Source organism: Anser cygnoides, chromosome 4, assembly GCF_040182565.1.
Source record: "Anser cygnoides isolate HZ-2024a breed goose chromosome 4, Taihu_goose_T2T_genome, whole genome shotgun sequence".
Lineage (NCBI taxonomy): Eukaryota > Metazoa > Chordata > Aves > Anseriformes > Anatidae > Anser > Anser cygnoides.
This window is the reverse complement of record NC_089876.1, coordinates 72,803,702-72,812,518: the sequence shown is the minus strand read 5'-3', so window position 1 is coordinate 72,812,518 and position 8,817 is coordinate 72,803,702. Positions and strand designations below refer to the sequence as shown.

The window sequence follows — 8,817 nt, the reverse complement described above, 5'->3', positions numbered from 1 at the left end:
GCACCAATTCATGATGAGGAGTAAGGAGGATTAAAAGAATGCTCAATTTGCAAGACATCTAGATAACTGGGGCTTCTTGGACTCTGGGAACTGGATCAAACCAACCTTGCGGTTTGGACTGAGACCAAGGGCTCAGAGAGCATGCGTGAAAAGGAAAGGTTAAAAAGTTCAACTCTGATGAAGACATCTTACTTCATCCCGACGACCACCCGGACGACCACCAGAGAGTAATACGTAAGCGCAGAGGGACTGATAAGATAATTAGCATACGAAGCGAGGCTAGGTGGAGCTAGGAAATGAATATGCATAGATGAGTTGTGAAACCTAATGCATATGTAGTATCTTAGGAGATAAAAGAGAACTAAGAAAACAAATCAGACGAAGTTAGATTTGGGCAGGCATGCCCCTAACTTCTGGCGCCTAATAAAGCACCTTCATATAATCACTTTGTGGATTATGTGTTTTCATGAACGCTAACAGTGGCAACTACGTTTTGGGAGGGGCAGCAGTCCTCCATTACCCCCAACCTGTTACTGCTACGTAACAGGTTGTACAGTGCAGCATAAAGTACAGGTTGTACAGTGCAGCCTTTCTTCACAGGAGAGGTGCTCCAGCCTTCTGATCATCCTCTTGGCCCTTCTCTGGAATCGCTCTAATAGCTATAATAGGCATAAATTGTTATTTTTTTTAACTTTATTTAAGAAAAGAAAAAAAAAGGACTAGATTTTTGTTTTTCCATTAACCATTCACTCTAAGCAGAACTGGCATGCGGACAGCATCTTTGGACTCAGTGATTGAAACTAAGACATTTCAGGTTCAGTTAAAAGTAAATGTGTATGTGGATTACTTCTTACTCCTGAAGCAAACTTGCTCTCTCTGCATATGTTTATCATCACCTGTCTTGTTATTTGTCTCCTACCACATATTGCATTGAAATGAGATATTTTTTTCCTCTTTGTCTGTAGAAACAAACCGTTCTGGAAGCAAGAATATGAGGACAATTCTTTGGGAAAGAAACATAAACCCAGTTTTTTTGTACTGAAGTCATGTTTAGTTAACTTGCATAAATAGTAGGTTTTGACTAAGTCATTTGCACAGACAAAGATTTTCACTGTAAAATGTTTGAAAGCATTTCTGTTGTGGACATTACTGATTCAACTAAAACCAGGACTTGGCTCTGCTTTGCCTTCACATAAATAATTCTGTAAGAGTTCTTAATAATATATTTTTTATTTTTGTATTATTATTTTTTTTGCCTGCTCACTTGTTTCATGGTAGGTGGAGGCACGAAGTGGGTGTGGATATCAGGGCAAGAATATTAACATATGAACGTTTTTTTACTCTGTTATACTCTGTGTCTCCGATTCTATGAGAATGAAGGGAAACTCCAGCATGAAGCATATTAAGTTTAGGAAAGTGTGCACTTGTTTCAAAAATTACTAGCTGGGCTGTCTCCACCTGCAAGTTCGTATGTTATAAACACATATGAAAAGCAATGATTCATTGGAAAGTGTGGGACTAGAGCATGACATAAATGGTGTGGAATAAGGGGTGGATACCGTCCCGGTTTCAACTAGGATAGAATTGATTTTCCTCATAGTAGGTGGTATGGTGCAGTGTTTTGGATTTAGGATGAGAATAATATTGAAAACAAGCTGATGTTTTAAGTGTTGCAGTACAACGACTACAATATTCAAAGGACTTTTCAGCTCTAGAGCTCTACGGGAGGAGAGGGGGGTAGAAGGGAGAACAAACAGCTGAGTGGAGCTTAGCTGCCTGCCAGGTTAAGCTACAGCAATGTCCCATTCCTGTAAGTGTTTAGGGACAGGTTGGATGGGGCTTTGGGCAAAATGGTCTAGTGGAAGGTGTCCCTGCTTATGGCACGGGGTTGGAACTGGATGGTATTTAAGGTGCCTTCCGACCCAAACCATTTTGTGAGTCCAGGATACAAACACCCAGCCTTGTGCAGTAAAAGTCAGCTACACCCCAGGACAGAGACTCCGCAGCCTTTCTGGCCACTCGTTCTGTCTGAACGTTGTTGCGGGGAAAATTTTTCCTTTTTGCTAGCTGGGCTGTCTCCACCTGCAAGTGTGGGCCTGGTGCTGCTCACGTTTCTGCCACAGAGCCCCTCAGAGAAGACGCAGGCTTCATCTTCTCTACTCCCTCCCAGCAGGCAGCTGCAGGCAGCTGTCAGGTCCACCCCTGAGCCTTCTCTCCTTCGTGCTGACCAAAGGAGGTCCCTCAGCCTGCCCTTGTATGCCGTGTGCCGCGGCCCCTCACTCCCTCATGTGCCCTGGGCTGGGCCCACTCCACACCCATCAGTATCTTTCCTGTCTGGGGGAGACCAGAGGGGCATCCCGGAGTCCAGGTGCAGTCGCAAAAATGACACCAAATCAGAGAGGAAAGTGGTTTTACTGGTTGTTGTTTATTATTATTGTTGTTGCAATGTATTTATTTATTTATTATGATTATTCTATCATTTTATTGCCCCGTCCTGGGAAGAACTGGAAACCAAGCATCTTGAAGGGTCTTTACGCTGCACTCCTGCGCTGCTTCGTGGCAGACCTGAAGACTTCTGCTTCTGCAGAGGAACAGCTCTCTGCGTGCCCGTTTTGAGGGATCTGCTGCTGTTCTCTGTGCACCGCCATGCAGGACGCGGGTTCGTCTTCAAGCACCTCTTGGCAGCCTTCTCGTCCTCAGACCGAGACAGCCCACGCCAGGCGTGGCCTTTGGAGGGCTTCTCCTGTCGCCCGGTGCAGCAGCTCAGAGGAAGCCGAGTGCGCTCTTGCCCAGCGCTCGGGACTCCGTGCAGAAGGGGCGACACCTCTCTGGGAGAGGTGGGGAGGGGGGACGGGGAGACGGGGACAGGGGGTGGGAGAAGAGGCCATCGTGCAGGCAGTCCTGCCAGTTGGTTAAGCGATGGCCTCTTCCCCCTATTTGTGGAGGCGGAGGCAGGGCCGGGAGTATGGAGCGGTCCGGGCGGCTCTGCGATGACGATGTTGTTGTCTCGCTGGTGGGAGCCCTGGCACGATGACGTTGTGCCACATCAGATGGGTTGGAGGTGGATCCACCTCCATCGGCTCTTCGTCATCTGCAGGTGGATCCACCTCCATGGGCTCCACACCAACCGCCACGGCCGCTCCATCTCCGCTGGCGCTCCTCCGCCTGCACTTCTTGGGTGCGGTGACCCAATTCACTTTGGTCCCACGAAAGGGTGGGCACCTTTCAATCCATGCTCTCTTAAATCCAACCATGGTTGGATGTCGCTAGAGATGCTAGGATTCCAGCTAGTGGTGTGCCAGGCGCAGGGGCTTTTATAGGCCCCAGAACAAAGGGGGGCGGGCAGATGCCCTGTGACATCGGGAGAGTTCCGTGATGGCCGCCATGATGGCGCGCCACGCCCCAGGCCCAACATGGCCGTGTTGGGAGGGGGCTTCTGGGACCTGGTGACATCAGGAAGCCTCTGTAATGGCGCGCCACGCCCCAGGCCCAACATGGCCGTGTTGGGAGGGGGCTTCTGCGGCCTGAAAGAGGCCCTCGTGTGGAAGGAGGATGGTCAGGGGGGCTGGGGGCCCCTTTCCTGGGGGTGTCTCTCCCGGGCCATTTTGCTTCCCAGAGAGACAGGCTGCCCCTTGGGCACTGTGACTGCCCTCTGCCTCCCCTCCTGTGCTCTGGCCTCCATCCCCCTCCTCAACCCATGCCTAGCATCCCTGTGCCACGAGATGGTGGCAACTACGTTTTGGGAGGGGCAGCAGTCCTCCATTACCCCCAACCTGTTACCGCCACGTAACAGGTTGTACAGTGCAGCATAAAGTCCCTTCAAGATGCTTGGTTACCAGCTCTTCCCAGGACGGGGCAATAAAATGATAGAATAATCAAATAAATACATTGCAACAACAACAACAATAATAATAAACAACAACCAGTAAAACCACTTTCCTCTCTGATTTGGTGTCATTTTTGCGACTGCACCTGGACTCCGGGATCCCCTCTGGTCTCCCCCAGACAGGAAAGATACTGATGGGTGTGGAGTGGGCCCAGCCCAGGGCACATGAGGGAGTGAGGGGCCGGGGCACACGGCATACAAGGGCAGGCTGAGGGACCTCCTTTGGTCAGCACAAAGGAGAGAAGGCTCAGGGGTGGACCTGACAGCTGCCTGCAGCTGCCTGCTGGGAGGGAGTAGAGAAGATGAAGCCTGCGTCTTCTCTGAGCGGCTCTGTGGCAGAAACGTGAGCAGCACCAGGCCCACACTTGCAGGTGGAGACAGCCCAGCTAGTAATTTTTGAAACAAGTGCACACTTTCCTAAACTTAATATGCTTCATGCTGGAGTTTCCCTTCATTCTCATAGAATCGGAGACACAGAGTATAACAGAGTAAAAAACCGTTCATATGTTAATATTCTTGCCCTGATATCCACACCCACTTCGTGCCTCCACCTACCATGAAACAAGTGAGCAGGCAAAAAAAATAATAATAAAAAAATAAAAAATATATTATTAAGAACTCTTACAGAATTATTTATATGAAGGCAAAGCAGAGCCAAGTCCTGGTTTTAGTTGAATCAGTAATGTCCACAACAGAAATGCTTTCAAACATTTTACAGTGAAAATCTTTGTCTGTGCAAATGACTTAGTCAAAACCTACTATTTATGCAAGTTAACTAAACATGACTTCAGTACAAAAAAACTGGGTTTATGTTTCTTTCCCAAAGAATTGTCCTCATATTCTTGCTTCCAGAACAGTTCGTTTCTACAGACAAAGAGGAAAAAAATATCTCATTTCAATGCAATATGTGGTAGGAGACAAATAACACGACAGGTGATGATAAACATATGCAGAGAGAGCAAGTTTGCTTCAGGAGTAAGAAGTAATCCACATATACATTTACTTTTAACTGAACCTGAAATGTCTTAGTTTCAATCACTGAGTCCAAAGATGCTGTCCGCATGCCAGTTCTGCTTAGAGTGAATGGTTAATGGAAAAACAAAAATCTAGTCCTTTTTTTTTCTTTTCTTAAATAAAGTTAAAAAAAAAAGTAACAATTTATGTCTATTATAGCTATTAGAGCGATTCCAGAGAAGGGCCAAGAGGATGATCAGAAGGCTGGAGCACCTCTCCTGTGAAGAAAGGCTGAGGGAGTTGGGGTTGTTCAGCCTGGAGAAGAGAAGGCTCCAGGGAGACCTGATAGCAGCCTTGCAGTACCTAAAGGGGGTCTCCAGGAAAGCTGGGGAGGGACTCTTTGTCAGGGAGTGGAGTGATAGAACAAGAGGAATGGTTTTAAGCTAAAAGAGGGGAGATTTAGATTAGATATTAGGAAGAAATTCTTTACTCTGAGGGTGGTGAGGCAGTCCAACAGGTGGCCCAGAGAAGCTGTGGATGCCCCATCAATGGAATTGTTTAAGGGCAGGTTGGACGGGGCTTTGGGCAAAGTGGTCTAGTGGGAGGTGTCCCTGCTCATGGCACGGGCTTGGAACTGGATGATCCTTAAGGGTCCCTTCCAACACAAACCATTTTGTGATTCTGTCATCTCATTTATGTATCGTGCTATATAACACACAGAAAAAAACTATTTTTCTTTTTTAAGAGATGAATTCTAAACAAGTTAAATTTTCTGAATCTTTCTGCTGGAGAATAGCTTATTCATAATACTTTACCTTACATATTTTCCCAAAAAGAACTTCCTCTTAAAAAAAAAAAAAAAAGCTACTGCTCTTATTGCAAACTATACGTACAGCAGAACTTGCGTACTTCCTTAATTCAAAATCATTTAAGATTAGCACAATAAATTGTCCTGAACAATAACAGGGTACAGAAGAAATGTCTCATCGTGGTCATTTTGATGTGATTGATATATACCTCCGCAGCCTTTTACAATGCTGCCGAGACATTTTCTTTTGTGAATCACAAAGAACTTCATAGTAAAACAACTAAAACTAAGATTACTCCAAAATGAGGTAAAGAAAACAGAAGATGCCCATTTGATAGGCAAGTAATACAAAGCATGATAATATTATACAGTTAATAATGGTAAATTAGTGGCACAGGTTAGAAATCCTGAAATATAGTCTAAATTCCAGTTGACAGCTCTAGAAATAGTTTCCAATGAATCACTGTGTCCTGGTTCCAGTTAGGACAGAGTTAATTTTCCCTCGTAGTAGCTGGTAGGGTGCTATGTTTTGGATTAGGATGAGAAGAGCGCTGATAACATGCTGATGTTTTAATTGTTGTAGAGCAGTGTTTACACCAGGCCAAGGACTTTTCGGCTTCTCGCTCTGTCCTGCCAGCGAGCAGGCTGGGGGTGCAGCAGGAGCTGGGAGGGGACAGACCCAGGACAGCTGACCCAAACTGGCCAAAGGGGTATTCCATACCATCTGGCGTCATGCTAAACAATATATAGGGGTGGCTGGCCGGGGTGGGGGGGCCGGCTGCTCGGGGATAGGCTGGGCATCGGTCAGCGGGTGGTGAGCAATTGCATTGTGCATCACTCGTTTCGTACACATTATTATTAGTAATACTATTATTATTATTATTATTATTATTGTTATTATTATATTCCTGTCTTAATAAACTGTCTTTATCTCAACTCACCGGCTTCACTTTCCCGTTTCTCTCCCCCATCCCAGAGAGGGAGGCGGGAGGGTGAGCAAACGGCTGTGTGGTGTTTAGCTGCCAGCCGGGTTAAACCACAACACACTGCTTTTCATATGTGTTTGTAATATGTCCACTGAGTGTGTTTAGTCCGTGACTGACTTTGGGTTCCATCTGTCACTCTGGTCTTTCAGGGCAGACGAGACAGTCTGTGGTGTTGGATCGTCACATGCTGAAGCCAGTTCTGATTCCATCACACTGCTGTGCTTGTCCAGTTCTATCAAAATTCATTTGTTATTATCTGCGTGACTGTTACTGTGATACCATGAATAGGACATATAGCAATCAAAGTAGTGATGACATACGGTATTATACAGTAATTAACATAATACAGTTCAAATCATGGGCTATTCTCACCCATCATTTGGCATTTGGATCTTCAGCTCCTCAAAGTTTACCTCTTTTTTAAAAGCCTCAGTACTTTGGACATTATAGTAACTCTTCCAAATGAATATTATGTTTTTGAAGAATAATTTTTTTCTGTAGAAATGAGTTTAAACGCAAAACCAATCAGTTTTGACCTTTTTTTTTTTTTGTCAAAAGCAGACAATATTTTTATCACAATGGTGTCACATTTATTTTTGTCTGTATTTAAAATTAAAAGAACACTTTATGATTTGGGAAAATTATGTAAATACTAGAGAAGAAGTGGAAAAAAAAAAAGGTGGTGAATTAGAGAGTTTACCAGCTGTTTTTGGAATAACAAGTTCTGAGGCTCTTCAGCTTTCCTTCTTAAATTTTTATTGTGTAGTCTTTTTGCTTTTATTCACAAGTTCCCTATCTCTACTTCCAAATAATCATTTAAAAATATGTTTCACTACTTTCTCTAAGTGTTATATAGTCTTATAACATATTGTGACCTGGTTCTAAGTCATCATCTACTGAAAGGAAGTTTTTAAGAGCATGATTGTAAAGCTCCATCACCATGACTCCATGTTTATGTTGAATCCAACTCATAGCAAAATATATCATATACTCACATTCACTAATGAATAGTCTGTTATTTTTAAAATATATAGTTACGTTGCTAGTCCTTGTGCCCTGATTTCTAAGGGAATCATTCATCATTCTAATTTGAACACTGAAATCTAATTTGATTTGAGTATAGAACACAAAAGTAAATTTTAACATGCTAACCAAATCTTGGAACAGTGAATAGAAGATGCGCAAATTAGAAGGGTAAAATAAAGATCACAGTAATCAGATAATTAACAAATTCTGAAAACTTAGGCAGTCATACATATTTACAAAACACCCCTTAATGCTATTTAGCAATAAGAAGAGCCTTAAAAGTAGCACAATTTTTTATCTCAGCACCCAATATAAAGACCTATTTTTTACAAAGATTTAACTGTTTAAAAAAAAAATAAATCTGGAGGTTGGAGTATGTTTTGTCCCTTCTCTTTTGCTACACTTAAGTAAATGCTCTACTGCTGGGAGCCTAAATTTGTGCTGCATTGTGTCTGAGGGCTTCTCATTCTCTGATCATTAAAAACTTGATTATTGCTCACTTTCACACTGGGTTTTCCCATCCACGGAGACTGAGATGTTGGTTTGTGCCCAGTCTCACCAGGATGAAGAATCAATGTATGGGTGAGGAATGTGCTTCTACCCCAAGGCACAGAAACACATGTAGCCCAAAATGAAGATGTTACTTGAATGAGTTCTTCCCTTGGATGTGTAACTCAGTGATACTATAGCACAACTCTTTCCTGGCTTTCATACTTTTGTGTGTGTAAAACAGTATCCCTAGATGGAACAGCTGAAATCCTTTTACTTCAGCTAAAAGAGGCCACTCTGTTAGGCTGTGGGTGTTGTTTTTCTTCATTCACTCTTTTTTTTTTTTTTTTTAATTTCTTCTGGTTCTGCAGGTGGGTAAAGAGCCACAGCAAAGTTTATTTCTCTTTACAGTATAGTTTCATGATTAGCATTTTGGTTCTCTTTAGAATAGATAGATATTAAATAAATAAAAACAAATAAAAATAACAAATAAAAATAAATAAATAAAATAGATAATAAATAAATAGATATCAAATCCCATGACCTCTTGTTCTGTTTGTCTTTGTTACAGACTCTCCACAGTAAAACCATGCATTTAGATTTTGGCAAAGAAAAATCTTTGCAGTTTTTGAAGTATGGCTACAGATAATGAACACGATTCAGTTTTT

At 43.3% G+C, this 8,817-nt stretch overlaps 1 long non-coding RNA gene across 1 annotated transcript; it reads right to left on the bottom strand.

Annotated features, from left to right (window-relative positions):
- Positions 1-1,398: 1,398 nt before the first annotated feature.
- On the bottom strand, positions 1,399-2,409 carry LOC136790756 (uncharacterized). Its single transcript, XR_010831281.1, has 2 exons — positions 2,083-2,409; positions 1,399-1,458 (listed from the first exon to the last, which is right to left on the bottom strand). It is a non-coding gene; the product is annotated as an uncharacterized lncRNA (long non-coding RNA).
- Between the last annotated feature and the right edge of the window lie 6,408 nt (positions 2,410-8,817).